Source organism: Pinus tabuliformis, chromosome 4_2 (genome assembly GCF_031772625.1).
Source record: "Pinus tabuliformis cultivar Carrire ecotype Pingquan chromosome 4_2, CPIR1, whole genome shotgun sequence".
In the NCBI taxonomy this organism is placed as follows: Eukaryota; Viridiplantae; Streptophyta; class Pinopsida; order Pinales; family Pinaceae; genus Pinus; species Pinus tabuliformis.
The window spans coordinates 389,980,486-390,000,405 of NC_142304.1; positions in this window are offsets into that span (position 1 = coordinate 389,980,486).

Genomic DNA, 19,920 nt, shown 5'->3' on the forward strand with positions numbered 1-19,920 from the left:
ATCAACATATTATGCAATATACTAAAGAAAAATGCAAGATCTACTTCTACAACAAACTTTGTGGAAGCTCAATCGAATATGAGCAAGATCAAATAGAACACATATAACTGATGAAGAGAAATCATTCACACATGAAAACAGAAGAATAACCCGAGGAAATCCTCAGCCTAAAACCCCAATCTTTGTATTATCATACAAGTGGAAATATGTTCAAATTACAAAAAGACTCAGCGCACAAGCTATCCTGCTCTCTCTGCAATCAAACAATACAACTCATATACTGAATAGACACTAGATATTCCTTCCCTCGGTGCTCCAAGCCTCCTATTTCCTTGCACAATTTTCCTTGGGGTCCAGTGATGCCACTTGTGTGAATCGGCCTCATCACACTCACTAAACTGAAGAAGTAACTATGCAATCTCCAAGGAATGAATTCCTTTTGCTTGCAAGATATATTCACAATGGAATATTCCTGCAACCGATAGTACATTGTCCCTCCATCTGATCTCAACTGAGTCTCTAACTGAACTGACATGCATGAGTTATTTATGAGAGAATATTTAGTTATCTGAAGTGTAGCAGTTATATGCGTGCATTCATTAACTAATTGAACTCACAATTAGTTCAACAAACTATTTGAACTAATATAACTGGACTTGACTCAGTTAACTGAGCCAACTAATTACAACTCATCCTTATCTCTTTAACTGATGGATAAATTCCTCAATCAATGGGATAACTGTTGCATGTCCCCACATAGACTTCATGTTTGATTTTCTATAACTAATTAACTCAAGATGAATTAATAATTATTTTACAAATAGCTGCTAAGATAAAATTAAAATTTTACTTCTCTATTTTAGTTCAGGGACTAACTAAAATAGGAAGGTATCCCGAAATGCTATTTATAGCAGTTCTAAATTTATCGTGCTTCTATATTTAGCATTTCTTGTTGCTATTTTCAACAAATAAGGCTCCTCCACTAGTACTTTTGTGATCGTTAATGCTACTTTCCCAATTTGCATTAGTATAGGCTTGAAGTGAAAAATTTGTGTTCTTAGGATACCATATTCCAAGAATTTGAGTGCCTTGCAAATGCTTGAATACTCTTTTGAAAGCTTTGAGATCTGTCTCTTTAACATTTGCTTGGAATCATCCGACAATGGCATATTCATGCATAATATCTAGTCTAGTACCTGTAATATAAAGTAAATTTCCAATCATAGCCCTATATTCAGATTGATTAACAATTGGGGAGTCATCATCTTGGCTGTGGTGAAGTAAAATTCTAAGTGTGGACACACAATTCCTCTAGTCCGAGAGCAAGTCTAGCCATAAGTAAGACATTCTATGGAATATTTCCTTAGGTTATAACCAATTAAGAGGGCCTAAATTTTAGTACACTTATCCTGTTTGGTGATGACCTTGCTTGCTCACTCCAGTTATCTCTCGTTTCTTTCTTCAAGCACCTGAAACAAGTAAACAATAGAAAACAACAACCGTGATAATAGAAAAATTGTATTCAACCTACTTAATGGGTCAAGAAACATTAAGCCATAAACATGTGAGTTGAATATATATTAAATCAAGAAGAGATTACAATTGTTGTCTTGACGTTGTTGTTATCCTCCGACAAATCCGGGTTCCAACACACTTCTGTTAGCATTCCATGATGGCCTCAAAAATGATAGTTTTAAGGCTCTTCCCTTTAGTCTTCACACTACGCCAAATTCACACTTCTCCCTCACACGCAACTAGAGAGATACAACTATGGATAACTTGTTGATCACTCCACAATCAAAACTTCAACCAGAGCCTAATTAGAACTAGCATACACACACTAGCTTGTGCTTGGGAAAAAGGAAGGTTTATATAGCATGAATGGATGAGAGATGGTTCCTATTCTCATGGGAGAAGGTCTTATCTCTTGAGATAGTTCCATCCTAAGAGGGGAATGGAGCCAAAATTGATCTCCTCAACTGCATCCGGCCTAACCATTTACTAGACTTTCGTTACGAAGCTTCTAGAGTTGGAAGCTTCAGCTTCTTATTTAAAAATAATTCCAAAAGAGGATCAACACGATTGGAACAACGCTCAGTCACTCCGTTTGGCGCTAGGGACAGTTATAATCCCTACATAACGGCGCGAGGAGGACATGGGTCATTAGCACCAGTCTTGTAAACTAGGAAAAACAGAAGATTTTTGGGAAATGATGCAAAAGGGGATTATTCTACTCATGAAGAGGGAGACAATGGGAGTTTCTTCATGAAGGGAAAGCATATAGTGTTCACTATAAATGTCCTCCAGGATCATGGAACGGGGAGTACAGGGATAGTGACAAAATGTTGTGTAATATTGGTTGAGACTACATCCTATTACAATAGGTTTGCATACAAGTTTACAATCTTCTAATCCATATTTATTCATGATATTTTTGAGATATTTAGTTTGAGAAAGGAAAATACCATCCTTAGTTTGATGTACCTTTAGACCAAGAAAGAACCAAGTAGAGACATTTCAAATTCTTTTTGCATGGATGAAGAAAACCCTTGGCTCATTGAATCAAGATTTCTCCAAAATATAATGTCATCAACATAAACAACTACTACTAATGGTTTTTCTTTATCTATTTTAATACATATATTACTATGTTGAAAAAGGAAACAAGAAAATCCTGAGTTAATTTTCCCTTGAATTAAATTAGGAGAAAATTTGTAATTCCACATCAAAAGAAAACTTGTGCGAGTTAAATAAGTTAATTTGACTTAGTTGGTTTAGTTAATTCAAGTTGAGGGTCTAACTTGACTCATGTAGAGTGGCTCCTACTTTATAGGAGCCTTGGTTGATTTTATTTTGAGTTGTAATTAACTAATTCATTTTAAATGAGTTAAAGTCAGTTAAACTAGTTCCAACTGTTAGAGGAATTAGTAGGAGGTCTAGCAATGGGGTGAAATTTCGGTGTCCAACTAGTTAACTAATAATTTAGCCATAAATAACTCATGCATTTGTGATCTACGAGTTACCTAGTTGAGATTGGAGTTCAAGGGAAGTGTAATATTAGTTGTATAATCATCCAAATTGTATAGGTGGTGCATGTAGTCAGAGGAAGGCCTATTATGTATTGCATATTTGTGGATGAGAAATTTCCCTAATTAATAGGGGCTAATTCTCGAGGAAATAGTGCAAGGAATAGGGACTTGGGGAAGCATAAAATTGGTTAAGTATTTGCCAAGGCTTGTCTAGGAAAAATCGACACGGATAGAGATAGTGCAGAGGTAGCTCGGGCTTGAGAAAAACATTGTAATCTTCTCATATTTTCTGACTAATAAAATATACATATAGTAGGGGCTTTTAGCTGTGGCTTTCCCCATGAAATCATTGTTTAATGTGTTTATTGAATTTGTTCTCTTGTGTGCTTCGTGATTGTTGAAATATGGAAACAAGAATATTCCAATTTAATTTGTCCTCGAATTAAATTGTGAATTAAAATAGAACAAAGTCTTAACAGCTACTTGCAAATAATTAATTAATTAATTTTAAATTAATTAGTTGGAGAAATTCAAGCTAGAAGTCTTTCTGAAGTCATGCATGAGTTATCCCTTGAATTAAGGAGATAAGATTGAGTTATATTTGAGTTGTAATTAGTTAACTCATTTTACTAAGCTAAGTCCAGTTAAATTAGTTCCAAACCATTTGAGGAACTAATAGTGAGTTAACAGTGAGTTGATGCATTAATGCACTCAACTAGTGCTACTCCAGTTAACTGAATATTCCCTCATCAGAAACTCATGCATGTTTATTTTGAGAAAGACCCAGTTGATATTAATGTTCAAGGACAATGTACTATCAGTTGCATGTGTTTTCTCATGGAGAAAACTCATGCATGCAGTCAAGGATTCATCCTTGAGGATTGCACATTTTTTGAAGGCTAATCATCCACAAGGAACAGCGCAAGGAAATAGGAGCTTGGAGGGTAGAGAGGAAGACTGGAGAGAAGCCAAGATTGCCTGTGAGCATCTATGAGGATTGTATTGAGAGCTGGCTAGTTGTGAGAGCTAAGGCTTTGTATAATTCCTATGTATTTCCACCATGTATGATAATACAATAGTGTGGGATTTTTTATCTGAGACTTTCCCCAAAGTATTTTCATGTGTATTGTGCCATTGATTCTTCTTCTTCTGGTTATATTGTTCAGCTCAATATTTAAGCTTCTGCAAATTGATAGTAGAAGTAGGTTATAGTATTCTGCTTTGATTTATATTGCATTATCGGGTTAACCTATCACATATTTTCTACATGGTATCAGAGTTGTGAATAGTATACTAAGAAGAGGATTCAAAGTTTGAAGTTTGGGGTTGCAGGGGCAAATCGAATGCATATCATACTTCAAGGTTGGAAATGGCATTCTATGGCTTGAGACTCGAGTATGCCTTGGAAGGTAGCACGAATTACATAGCATGGAAAGATAGAGTGGAGGCTGTATTAGAAGACAATGGCTTTAAGGAATTCATTGATCAAGAAATCCCAAAGCCAGCTTCAACTAATGCACAAGAGTTGGCTGAGTGGAAGAAGTGTGTGGTGAAGGCAAGATAGATCATCCTTGAGGGAGTTCAAGACCATATTATCTTGAGTCTCCATGGGAAGGATACTCCATTTTCAATGTGGAAGACATTGAAGGACCTCTACCAGAACAATAGCGACTAGAGGAAATTGGCGCTCAAGGATAAGCTTCAATGAATCAAGATGGAGAAGGGAGATATTATTTCCACATATATGAACAAGCTCACCACCTATAGAGATGAGCTTGGCAGTGTGGGAATAACTAATGTCGATGATGATATGGTGAGCCTCGCTCTCCTTGGCCTTCCAAAGAGTTGGAATAACTACCAGGACTCTATGAATGGAGGGAGAAACTGTCGGATTAGGAACGATTATGGTCGGATCTTATGCAAGAGGAGATAAGGAGGATCAAATGAGATGGTTCTTCATCCAAGAATGATGATGAAGAAAATTTGGCCTTAGCAAGTAAGGCAAGGAAAGGCAAGCAGAAGGCTTCCCATTTCAAATCGAACTCTTATCATGGAGGGAAGAAGGGTGACATGTCTAAAGTAATAAGATTTAATTGTCACAAGATGGGACATTATGCAACTAATTTCCCATCGAACAAGTCCAAGAAGGGATCCTCAAAAGGATCGGAAGGTGAGGCATTAGCCTCTCAGTTCGAAATGGACTTTAACCTCATCACATGCATGGTGTCATCGATGATGGGCTATTTTTGGTATCTTGATAGTGGAGCCTCATTCCACATGACCAATGATAAAAATTATTCGGTGCCTTGGAGGAGAAAGACCTCAATATGCACATAGAGATGGGTGACAACGGAAGGTATAGTGTTTCAGGAGTGGGCACGGTTGCTTTTCAGAGGGAGCATGGAACTCCTCTCACCTTGACAGATGTGATGTATGTGCCTAGACTGAAGAAGAACTTGGTATCAGTCACGATGTTGTCTTCAGTAAAGGAAAGGCGTTCCTAAGACACATAGCCATAGGTCAGACCAAGAGGATAGGGATTTGGGTGAAGAATCTCTATAAATTAGAGGTAGATGATTGTGCAGCATTGAGTACAAAAGCAGAATTGGTGCAAAGCCAAGACATTGGCGAGTTGTGGCATAGGTGATTGGGCCATTTGCATCATGAGGCTTTGAAGATAATGCAGCAGATATCTACAGGACTTCCCAAAGGTAAACTTGAGCAAGTTGACACATGCAAAGGTTGTACTTTGGGAAAGTACACCAAGTCTTCCTTTAATGATCGAGATAATCGAGCAGAGGCTATTTTAGAGTGAGTTCATATTGATTTGTGTGGACCATTCTCGATGGCATCCACAATGAATCAAAATTATTATGTGATTTTCATTGATGACTATTCTCGTAAATGTTGGATTTATTTCATGCAGAAAAAGGACCAAACTTTCACAAATTTTTGTGAGTTCAAATATCTGGTTGAGAAGGAGTCAGGGAATAAGATCAAGGCCTTGAGAGGTGACAACAGTGGAGAATATGTCTCTCAAGAGTTTAAGGACTTATGTGTAGCGGACGGAATTAAACGAGAGTTGATGGCACCTCATAACCCATAGCAAAATGGGGTGGCCGAGAGGAATAATAGAACTATTGTAGGGGCAGCACGGGAAATGTTGCATGACCAAGGCCTACCACTTCACTTATGGGTTGAGGCATGCAACAAAACGGTCTATTTGCAGAATAGAATCCCACATTGCATACTTGGGATGAAGACACTAGAGGAAGCTTTCTCTGGTAAGAGACCAGATGTGGGTCACTTTAGGATATTTGGCTCATCGGTATATTGCCATGTGACAAAGGATGCACGGAAGAAGCTTGAGCCGACAGCAGAGTTGGGGATATTTGTGGGGTACACTGATACACCTCACAACTATCAAGTGTACTTGCCTACCAGTCAGAGACAGTGGTTCGTAGAGATCTCAAGTTTTATGAGTAGAAGGCCATGCGAGTTTCCCTTGAGAGAGAGCTCCAACTACAAGCTATGGAGGAACTGTTGTTTCCTAAGGAGGAGGAGCCTCATACTGATGCGGAGCAGCTGCATGCAGAGGTTCTAGGAATGGAGACATTCACTCAAGAAGAGTCTTCTAGAGATGGACAGAAGCACACAAGAGAAGCTGATAGATTGTTAGAGGATGCGAGAGAGAATGTGGGAGCACCATCTTCTCAGTGCAGATAGAGGAGGTCACCTAAGAGGTACACTGGATACATGGCCCTTGCTAGGGAATGTGTTGAGACCGAGCCATCTTCCTTTAAGGAAGCAGTGCAGCAGCCGATTTGGGTTGATGTTATGGTGGAGGAGTATGACTCCATAGTTCGTAACAGTGTTTGGGATGTGGTTCCAAGGCCAGAGAACAAGTCAGTTGTGAGTTCCTGTTAGATTTACAAGGTAAAGCAAGCTGTTAATGGTAGTGTGGAGAAGCATAAGGCAATATTTGTTGCCCATGGCTTTTCACAGGTCAAGGGGATTGACTATGGTGAGACTTTTTCTCCTATCGCAAGGTACTCATCTATCAGATCTATGTTGGCACTATCAACATAGATGGGTTGGAAGATCCATCATATGGATGTGAAGATTGCATTCCTCAATGGCCAGATTGAGAAAGAGGTGTACATAGAGCAATCGGAAGGTTTTGAGACCTTCAATCGTGAGTTGCATGTGTGCCGACTCAAGAGAGAAATGTACATGCTGAACAAGCACCTCATGCTTGGTACACCAGGATAGACAACTACTTCATTGGGTTGGGCTTCACAAAGAGTGAAGCAGATGCGAACCTGTACCACATCATGGTGAAAGGTAAGTTGTTGATCATCATACTTTATGTTCATAATCTCATATTGACTCGTGATGATCAATTGGTCGTGTCTTGCAAGGAGGACCTTGCAAGAGAACTCGAGATGAAAGACATGGGTCTCATGCATTACTTTCTTGGCATGGAAGTGCGGCAGAAGGATGGGGAGTTGTTTGTGTCTCAGGGCAAGTATGCCAACGAGATACTCAGGAGATTCCACATGGAGAAGTGCAAGCCCATGCAGACACCTCTAGCAGGTAACTAGAGGAAGGAGGTTGCTACTTCAAGAGAAGTGGTATAGGCTATTGTGTACAGACAGCTTGTGGGTTCACTGATGTACTTAATGAACACATGACCAGATTTGTGCTATGCAGTGAACCAACTAAGTCAGGTGATGGTTCAGCCTACAAAGATGTTTTGGAAGGTGGAAAAGCACGTATTGACATACCTCAGAGGCACATCTCAGTATGGATTATGGTACAAATGGACAAAGGGAGTGAAGTTGCAGGCTTTATTGATGCAGATTGGGCAGGGAGTCCATCGGATCAGAAGAACACATCAGGAGTGATTTTCAACCTTGGTTCAGCGGAAGTTTCTTGGTACAACAACAAACAGAGGTCGGTTACACTCAGTTGCCGAGGAAGAATACATGGATGCAATTCATGCAACATGTGAGGCCATCTGGATGCGGAAAATCCTAGTTGGTTTGTTTGATCAGAGGATGGATCCAACTATGATCTATTGTGATAATCAAAGTTGTATCAAACTCTCTAAGAATCCAGTATTTCATGATAAGTCCAAGCACATCGACATCTAGTATCATCATCTTAGAGACTGTGTAGTGAGGAGGATCATGTTTCTACAGTATATTTCGACAGAGGAGCAAGATGCTGACATTTTGACAAAGGCATTGTCAAAGTGTAAATTCGAGTTCCATAGAGACAAGATCGGGGTGGCAGATAATCCCTTTCTTGTTGAGAGGGAGTGTTGAAATAAGGCAACAAGAATATTCCAATTTAATTTGTCCTTGAATTAAATCGTGAATTAAAATCGAATTTAATCTTAACAACTACTTGGAAATAATTAATTAATTTATTTTAAATTAATTAGTTGGAAAAATTTAAGTTAGAAGTATTTATGAAGTCATGCAAGAGTTATCCCTTAAATTAAGGAGATAAGACTGAGTTATATTTGAGTTGTAATTAGTTAACTCAGTTTATTGAGTTAAGTCCAGTTAAATTAGTTCCAAACTATTTGAGGAATTAACAGTGAGTTAACAGTCAGTTGATGCATTAATACACTCAACTAGTGCTACTCTAGTTAACTAAAGATTCCCTCATCAGAAACTCATGCATACCTATTCTGAGAAAGACCTAGTTGAGATTAATGTTCAAGGACAGTGTACTATTAGTTGCATGTTTTTTTTCATGGATAAAAATCATGCATGCAGTCAAGGATTCATCCTTGAGGAGTGCACAGTTTTTGAAGGCTAATCATCCACAAGGAACAACGCAAGGAAATAGGAGCTTGGAGGGTAGAAAGGAAGGTTGGAGAGAAGCCAAGATTGCCTGTGAGTGTCTGTGAGGATTGTATTGAGAGATGGCTAGCTGTGAGAGCTAAGACTTTGTATAATTCCTATGTATTTCCACCATGTATGATAATACAATAGTGTGGGGTTTTTTGTCTTAGACTTTCCCCGAAGTATTTTCATGTGTATTGTGACATTGATTCTTCTTCTTCTGGTTATATTTTTCAGCTCGATCTTTAAGCTTCCGCAAATTGATAGTAGAAGTAGGTTATAGTATTCTGCTTTGATTTATATTGCATTATCGGGTTAACCTATCACAGATTTTCTACAGTGATTTCATGATCATTAATTGTTTCTACAGTTGGTAGAGTAGATTCAAGCATATTTTTTTAGTAAATTACAATTAGAAATTTGAATCTACAAGAATTTCAACATGGTATCATATCTTAAATCACAATAAAATAGAATAATGCGAGTTTGTCTTTACAGGAAAATCAAATGTGTAGGATCATTCTTTAAACCCAACAGGATGTCATTCTATGGTTTGAGACTCCAGTATGCTTTTGAGAGTAGATAGAATTATATTTCTTGGAAGGACATGATCGAGGTAGTGTTGGAAGATAACGGGTTGAAGGAATTCATAGACAATGATATTCCTAAGCCTTTAACAACTGATGCTCAAGATCTGGTAGAGTGGAAGAAATGCTTGGCAAAGGTGAGGAGGATCATACTAGAAGGAGTTCGAGATCATATTGTCTCAAATCTCCATGGGAAGGACCATATGCAATGTGGCAATCCTTGATAGACTTGTTTCAGAACAACAGTGACCACGGGAAGTTGGCACTGAAGGACAAGCTTCGAAAAATCAAGATGGAGAAGAGCAACACAATACCACCATACCCGAGCAGGTTTACCCATTGTTTAGATTCTCTTCCGGATCCATCGCATAAGGATTCTTTTCCATCGACGTTTCGAACCAGCAATGATGGTTCATCTTCAGGATGTGAGAAATTATTGAAAGACTGGTCTTATTTTTTTTTCTATATATATAGAGATGCTTAGCCGACAAATATGATTAATTTAATAATTATTATTATTATTTATCTATTTAATCTATTTAATTAGTTTTTTCTTCATTATATTTCTTTTCAAATTTTATTTTTTTTTAATTGTTATTTATTTTAATTAGTTTTAATTTTAGTTATTATAATTATTAATTGTAATTTTGATTATATAATTATTTTAGTTATTAATTTTTAATTGTTATAATTATATAGATTTCATAATTGTTTTATGCAAATTTTAATTATTTGTTTATTTTAATTGCTATTTTAATTAATTATAATTGTATTGATTGTATTTATTATGATTATTTATTTATTTTAATTATTATTGTCATTAATTATTAATTTTTAATTTTTAATTGTTAATTGTTATAATCATATTGGTTCTAGTTTATTTATTAATTGTAATTTTTAGTTTTAATTATTATTATTAATTGAAATTTAATTTAAATTATTCTTTATTTTAATTATAAATATTCTTTATATTAATTTTAACTATTTCTTATTTTAATTATAATTATTTTTAATTATTAATTGTAATTAAATTTTAATTATTCCTTATTTTAATTATAATTATTTTTTGTTTTAATTATAATTCTTTTAATTAATAATCTTAATATTAATTGTTATTTATTTTAATTGATTTTAATTTCAGTTATTATAACTATTTTAATTATTAATTATTACTTATTAATTATTAATTTTAATTATTAATTATTATTTATTAATTAATAATTAATAAATAATAATTAATGAGAATAATAATTCTTAATTTTAATTATTAATTATTAATTTTAATTTTAATTATTAATTCTTTTAATTAATAATCTTAATATTAATTGTTATTTATTTTAATTGATTTTAATTTTAGTTATTATAACTATTTTAATTATTAATTACTAATTATTAATTATTAATTATTAATTATTAATTATTAATTATTAATTCTTTTAATTAATAATCTTATTATTTATTTTAATTGCTTTTAATTTTAGTTATTATAACTATTTTAATTATTAATTATTAATTATTAACTATTAATTATTAATTATTATAGGATTTTAATTAATTATAATTGTATTAATTGTATTTATTATGATTATTTAGTTATTTTAATTAATTATTCTCATTAATTTTTAATTGTCAATTGTTATAATTATATTGGTTCTAGTTTATTTATTAATTTTAATTTTAATTTTAATTATTATTATTAATTGAAATTTAATTTTAATTATTCTTTATTTTAGGGAAAGATTCTTCTGCGAAAATCACATAGATTCCATGTGATTTTCGCCCAAGAATCTTTCTCTAACTTGATATGGATCACAGAAGCCTAAACTCTATTATTCTTTATTTTAATTATACTTATTCCTTATATTAATATTAACTATTTCTTATTTTAATTATAATTATTTTTCATTATTAATTGTAATTAAATTTTAATTATTCTTTATTTTAATTGTAATTATTTCTTATTTTAATCCTAATTCTTTTAATTAATAATCTTAATATTAATTGTTATTTATTATAATTGATTTTAATTTCAGTTATTATAACTATTTTAATTATTAATTATTATAATTTTTTTTAGTTATTAATTTTTAATGGTTTATAATTATATTGATTTCATAATTGTTTTATGCAAGATATTCTTAATTATATGTTTATTTTAATTAATAGTAATTGTATTATATGTTTATTTTAATTAATAGTAATTGTATTGATTATATTTACCTTGATTATTTATTTATTTTAATTATTATTCTAATTAATTATTAATTTTTTTTCTTTAATTGTTATAATTATATAGGCTATAGTTTATTTATTAAGTGTAATTTTGGTTTTAATTATTATTATTATTCATTCTGAATCCTCCATTTAAACTATAGCCTATATAATTAAAACCAAAATTACAATAATAATTAAAACCAAAATAATAATAATAATTAAAACCAAAATTACACTTAATAAATAAACTATAGCCTATATAATTATAACAATTAAAAAAAAAATTAATAATTAATTAGAATAATAATTAAAATAAATAAATAATCAAGGTAAATATAATCAATACCATTACTATTAATTAAAATAACAATTAAAATAAACATATAATTAAAAATATTTTACATAAAACAATTATGAAATCAATATAATTATAAACCATTAAAAATTAATAACTAAAAAAAATTATAATAATTAATAATAAAAATAGTTATAATAACTGAAATTAAAATCAATTAAAATAAATAACAATTAATATTAAGATTATTAATTAAAATAATTATGATTAAAATAAAAAATAATTATAATTAAAATAAGGAATAATTAAAATTTAATTACAACTAATAATTAAAAATAATTATAATTAAAATAAGAAATAGTTAATATTAATATAAGGAATAATTATAATTAAAATAAAGAATAATTAAAATTAAATTTCAATTAATGATAATAATTAAAATTAAAATTAAAATTAATAAATAAACTAGAACCAAATTAAAAATTAATAATTAATAATTAATAATTAATAATTAATAATTAATAATTAATGAGAATAATTAATTAAAATAAATAAATAATCACAATTAATACAATTATAATTAATTAAAATCCTATAATAATTAATAGTTAATAGTTAATAATTAATAATTAATAATTAAAATAGTTATAATAACTAAAATTAAAAGACATTAAAATAAATAACAATTAATATTAAGATTATTAATTAAAAGAATTAATAATTAATAATTAATAATTAATAATTAATAATTAATAATTAATAATTAGTAATTAATAATTAAAATAGTTATAATAACTGAAATTAAAATCAATTAAAATAAATAACAATTAATATTAAGATTATTAATTAAAAGAATTAATAATTAAGAATTAAGAATTATTATTCTCATTAATTATTATTTATTAATTATTAATTAATAATTAATAATTAATAATTAATAATTAATAATTAAAATAGTTATAATAACTGAAATTAAAATCAATTAAAATAAATAACAATTAATATTAAGATTATTAGTTAAAAGAATTATAATTAAAACAAAAAAATAATTATAATTAAAATAAGGAATAATTAAAATTTAATTACAATTAATAATTAAAAATAATTATAATTAAAATAAGAAATAGTTAAAATTAATATAAAGAATAATTATAATTAAAATAAAGAATAATTAAAATTAAATTTCAATTAATAATAATAATTAAAACTAAAAATTACAATTAATAAATAAACTAGAATATATTGTAACAATTAAAAATTAATAATTAATAATTAATGAGAATAATAATTAAAATAAATAAATAATCATAATAAATACAATCAATACAATTATAATTAATTAAAATAAACAAATAATTAAAATTTGCATAAAACAATTATGAAATCCATATAATTATAACAATTAAAAATTAATAACTAAAATAATTATATAATCAAAATTACAAATAATAATTATAATAACTAAAATTAAAATAAATAACAATTAAAAAAAAAATTGAAAACAAATATAATGAAGAAAAATTAATTAAATAGATTAAATAGATAAATAATAATTATTATTATTAAATTAATCATATTTGTCGGCTAAGCATCTCTATATATATAGGAAAAAAATAAGACCAGTCTTTCAATAATTTCTCACATCCTGAAGATGAACCATCGTTGCTGGTTCGAAACGTCAATGGAAAAGAATCCTTATGCGATGGATCCGAAAGAGAATCTAAACAATGATGTAACTCACAGAAACCTCAAAGACAAGAGGTTTACCCATTGTTGGGATGAACTTGGGCGTGTTGGTCGTATAGTTGTTTAATATGATTTGGTAAGCCTATAACTTATAGGTCTTCCCAATAGTTGGCATAACTACCAAGATTTGGTAAATGGGAGGGAGAAGCTACCAAATTGGGAGTAATTATTGTCCAACTTGGTGCAAGAAGAGATAAGGCAGAACACCAAAGATGGAACCTCATCCAAGCATGATGATGACGAGAATTGTTCCTTGGATGGAAATGAAAATAAAAGGAAAGGGAATAAATCCCAATCCAAAGGAGATTCTGATCAGGTGGGCAAGAATAAGGACTTGTCAAAGATTAAATGTTTTCACTCTCATGAGCTAGGACACTATGCCACGAAGTGTTCGCACAAGAAGGCCGAAAAGAATCCTTTAGGAGGAGGACTAGGTGAAGCTCTACATTCACAATTTGAGTTGGATTTCACACTCATTTTATGCATGGTGACATCGGTAATGGGTAGTGTGTGGTATTTGGGTAGTGGAGCCTCATTCCATACGAGAGGAAGCAAATTTTTTTTCTATGACTTCAAGGAGAAGGACCTCTTGTATCTTCATGTGCTGTGAATCTCGTTTGAAACAAATCAATGGTATATGACATGCTAACTCTATGCTTATATTGATAAACTGCTTTATTGATATTAACATGATTTTATGGTAGGTTGTGCACTCACTTGTATTTGTTAATCCTTATCCATATTGAACTTGTTCATAATCATTAATTTTATTCTTTAGATATGCAAGATATTATTTGAAGTTTTTCTAACAATGCTTTACTTAAGATTCATGTTTTGAAGTTATAATATTGCTATTTATGATAGTTGTGTTATTGAACATTCATCAATTAATCTCTTATGTTTGTTAAATTTTATGTGTTCTGCCAAGTCATTATTCCACTTTTCATCTGAAGCAAGCCTCAACCATCTATATGACATCCAGGCCTACATAGTGGACGAAATCCCTAAATCAAATGGTGTATAGTCTAGTTTGGATTCTACACCAGGGAGATAATGTTATCATGGAAGGTATAGTGCAATCAATATCGATACAGTTACTTTTCAGAGGGAGTCTAGTTATCCTCTCACATTAAAATATGTCATGTATGTTCTAGGTCTGAAGAATAATTTAGTTTTAGTTGCTATGTTGGAAGAACATGGCTACGATGTGATATTTAGCAAAGGAAAGGATTTCCTTAAACACATCGCCACAGGAAAAGTGAAGCGGATCAGGGTTCGGGTGAAGAACCTCTATAAATTGGATGTAGAAGATTGTGCTTCCTTGAGCACAAAAGCAAAGAAGGTGTAGAGTTGAGACATAAGTGAATTATGGCATAAGAGACTTGGCCATTTGCACCATGTTGCTTTGAATATCATGAAACAGATTTCTACAAGACTTCCCAAGAGTTCACTAGAGCAACGAGATACACGAAAAGGGTGTACATTAGGGAAGTACACCAAAGCCACCTTTCATGATAAGGACAATCGAGCACAAGCGATCCTTAAAAGAGTTCACTCAGATGTGTGTGGACCGTTCTCGACAGCCTCCATGGCCAAGCATAGGTATTATGTGATATTTCTAGATGATTTCTCACGGAAGTGTTGGATATTCTTCATGCAGAAGAAATACCAGACATTCTCAAAAAATTTTGAATTTAAAGTACTTGTTAAGAAAGATATTAGCAGGAAATTAAAGGCTCTTATGAGGAAAATGGTGGTGAATATGTGTCAAATGAGTTCAATAACTTAAGTGCATCAGAAGGTATTTGATGGGAGTTAATAGCACCCCATAACCCACAGAAGAATGGGGTGGCTGAGAGGAAGAACAAAGTATTGTGGGAGTTGCACGAGCGGTGTTACATGATCAGGGCCCACTGTTGCAATTGTGGGCTGAAGCCTGTAACACAACGGTATATGTGCAGAACAAGAGTCATCATTGGATTATCAAGATGAGTACACCAGAAGAAGATTTTTTAGGTAAGAAACCAGATGTGTCACACTTCAGCATCTTTGGTTCATCAGTTTAATGTCAAGTTTCCAAGAATGCAAGGAAAAATCTAGAGCCGACAGCTGAGTTGGGCATATTTTTGGGGTACACTGATACACCTCACAACTATCAAGTGTACCTAACATCTCACAAGATGAAATTTGTTCATCGATATGTCAACTTATATGAAGAGAATTCCATGAGATGTTCCCTTGGGAGGGAGCTTTAGCTACATATAAATGAAGAGATTTTAGCTCCAAAGGAAGAACCCCAGGATGATATGGAGCAGCCACATGCAGAGTAGTAGAGAGTGGATGCACCCATTCATGCAAAGACATCTAGATATGGAAGGATGTGCACCATAGGAGCTGACAAATTGATGCATGATGCTAGAGAGAATGTGGGAGCACCCACATTATGTTGTTGGAAGAGGAGGTCACTAGATCAGTACACTGGCTACATGGCTCTGATGAGTGAGAGTGTAGAGACTGAGTCATCCTCATTCAAGGAAGTAGTGCAACAACCATTATGGGTTGATGTCATGGTAGAGTAATATTATTCCATTATCAAGTTCAATGCTTAGGAAGTTGTCCCAAGGCTAGAGGAAAATTCACTGGTAGGTTCCAAGTGGATCTACAAGGTGAAGAAAGCAACAAATGGGAGTTTCGAGAAACACAAGGCTAGATTTTGGCGAAGGGATTCTCTCAGGTGGAGGGAATTCGTTACAAGGAGACATTTTCTCTAGTAGCAAGGTACTCTTCAATCATATCTATTCTAGCACTTTCAATGTAGCTGGGATGGAATATACATTAGATAGATGTGAAAACAACATTCCTCAATGGAGTGATTGAGGAAGAGGTGTACATGGAGGAGCCAAAAGGATTTGAGACCTTCAACAGAGAGTCACATGTGTGTAAACTCAAGTGAGCATTGTATGGATTGAAACAAGCACCTCATGCTTGGTATACCAGGATCAAAAGTTATTTCACCAGGTCGGGCTTAACCAAAAGTGAAGCAAATGAAAACCTTTACCATATTGTGGTTGAAGGTAAATTATTGATTATAGTATTATATTTCGATGATTTAATTCTTACAGGTGATGAGAAGATGGTCAAATATTACAAAGAGGATCTTCCAAGAGAATTCAAGATGAAGGACCTGGGGCTCATTGTGTTGAAGAATCAAGGGAAATTAGGTGTATTGTGATTCTTCTTGAATTGATAACAATTTGTGAAGCACTTTTACAATTATCTTAGCTTGTTCTTCTTCTTATTATTAGTTTGTGTGTTTCATCAAACTTATACCAAAAAAATAAATACACGAACATGGATGTTGGCTCTCTACCGAGGCCAAAAATATCTCTCTCATAGAGAGGAAACCTGTTGGGTCCCTATAATACTAGTGATTACCCCATTACTATTGTAGTTATACCCCTTATTTATATTGTTGTGCCCCTATTACCCACATATTGTTATTTCTGTGCCCATAGAATCCCTCTATTATTATTTTTGTGGCTTTATATTATTATTGTTAGGTCGGCTGGATTATATTGTGACTCCTTAGACTCCTATATATAGAAAGGAGGTTTTGTCATTTGTATCATCCAAGAATTGTTCATTTATGTAATGTAAAGGAGGTTGCCCCCTCGAAGAGGCTGAATTCTAAGGCGTTGATCTTTCTTTTCTATCTTTTCTTGAGCTGGTTTCATAACATTTGGTATCAGAGCTTTGGATTCTAGGGTTTCGCTGCTCCAAACAGGTCATCGTGGAATTTTCGCTATAACTTTTTTTTGTGACGTTTCAGAAGTTGCAAAAAAAACCCATTTGAGAAGAAATCGCGCTGAACCTTGGGTTCGAATTTCAGAGTTTTTCGCGTGATATTTTCGGAGATATGATCTGAGGAAGTTGGTCTTTTTGCAGACTCCTGAATTACACTCAAAACAGGTGACCTGGGGAAAATCATCATAACTTTCTTTCTGAGCATCGGATTGAAATTTCGTAAGAAGGTACAGAAAGAGGATGGACTTTAGTTTTCTTTTATATATTTTGAGAGTCAAAGGTTGAAACAGTGACACGTGGCACATCGTACAAGTTAGCTCTACTGAACTAGTCTATAATCAAGTCACTGTGGGAGATTTCGCATAACTCTTCCTTGGAGAATCCAATTTGGGTCAGACTTGTGGCATTGGAAAGAGGACATAGAGGGCTACTATAGGTCACAAATTTAGAACTAGATGATTAGAAAGTACAGAGATACATCAGAGGCAATATCGAGCTCCTACAAAGTGAAAAAAGGTGTGTAGATTTTCTTTAATTTTTGCTTAAGCTTGGTTTGAAAATTTATTTTGAAGGAATTCAAAGGGCATAGTAGAGAATTATTATCGGTAACTGATGCCCCGAGGAAAGAAAATGCAAACACCTAGTAAGGAACCTGAAAGCTCTAGCATGACTCATGAAGAAGAAGAAGAAATGCTACATGATATATCAAAATTACAAGAACAAGTGCAACAAGTGTCACTTGCACAAAAAGCAACAGAACCTAAAATGGATGGTTTAAGGGAAGATGTAGAAGCTAAGATGGATGGTTTAAAGAAAGGTGTAGAAGCTAAGATGGATGGCATGGAAGCTAAGGTGAATGGCATGGACGCTAAAATTGATGGCATGGATGATAAGATGGATAAGTTGCTACAAGAAATAGTCACTAAGGGTGAAAGAGTACTAAAGGAAACTCATGATGAGAACAAAAGAAATGTTAATCATGATTCCATAGACTCTAATGTTGGATCGAAGACTCACCATGTTCCAAAAATCGATATGAGGAAGTTTGATGGCAAGGATCCCGCCACATGGATATTACAGATGGAGCAATTCTTCGATCTCAATAATGTGCAAAACACACAAAAGGTACGTATGGCAACTTTATATTTGGAACCAAATCAGTTTGTATGGTATCAATGGCTTTGTTCTCGTAAACAATTTATCACTTGGGCAATTTTTACGGAAGAATTGATAGCACATTATGAGGATACAAAAAGCAACACTTTTTTTAGCCAATTGATAAGTCTCAAACAAAAGGGTTCAATAATGGAGCACATTGAGGAGTTCCAAAAATTGAACATAAGGGTAAAAGATATTCCAGAGGAGCATAGGATTGATGTGTTCATAGGGTCTTTAAAGGATAATATCCAACATGATGTGCGCCTTTGGGAACCTGATTCATTAGAGAAGGCATTCAGGTTAGCAAGAAAAATGGAAAGCAAAATTATGGCAACTAGGAAGCATACCATTCACAACTATAAAGACGGAAGTGTTGTTGCCCATAGTCTTCCACAACCTACAAGGTTGACACCACAACAATTGGAAGAAAAAAGAGCAAAAGGGCTTTGTTACAATTGTGATAGCAAATACACAAAAGGTCATAAGTGTGCTGAGAAGAAATTATTCTACATAGATTGTGAAGAGGAAGAAGAAAAGGAGCAAGAAAGGTCAAAAGAAGAGGATATATTCCAGGAACAAAGCCTAGATGAAGAACAAATAAATCGACCATATCTTGTAATGCATTGGCGGGAATTACCACTCCTCAAACCATCAAGATAGAAGGACAAATCAAGAAGAAAAAGGTAATAGTGTTGATTGATTCAGGAAGCACCCACAATTTTATTCATTGTAGGGTAGCAAAAGAATTGAATTGCTTCCTATATCCAGCACCAGAGTGTCAAGTGATGATTGCAAATGGAGGAACAATAAATTGTTCTGGAAAGTGCCATAATATCAAGCTATCCATGGGAGAATATGTATTGACTAGCCCAATGCTTTCCATTCCAATGGGAGGTGCTGATGTTGTACTAGGAGTCCAATGGCTACAATCCTTGGGTACAATAGCTTTTAATTTTCAAGAACTTTTCATGAAATTTTTTGTGGAAGGAAAGGAAGTTGAATTAAGGGGTATTGCAGGGAAACCAGGAAAGATAATCAGCTCTAATGGTATGACAAAGCTTCTAAAAAAGGAGCAAAGAGGTGTAATTGCACAATTATGTTCGCTAGATGTTTCCACATTGGAATCATCTATTTCTCCAGATCTCCAAAAAGTCCTGGACAATCATTCCAAGGTATTTGAGACTCCCAAAGGTCTCCCACCTATGCGTGATCATGATCATGCTATTCAT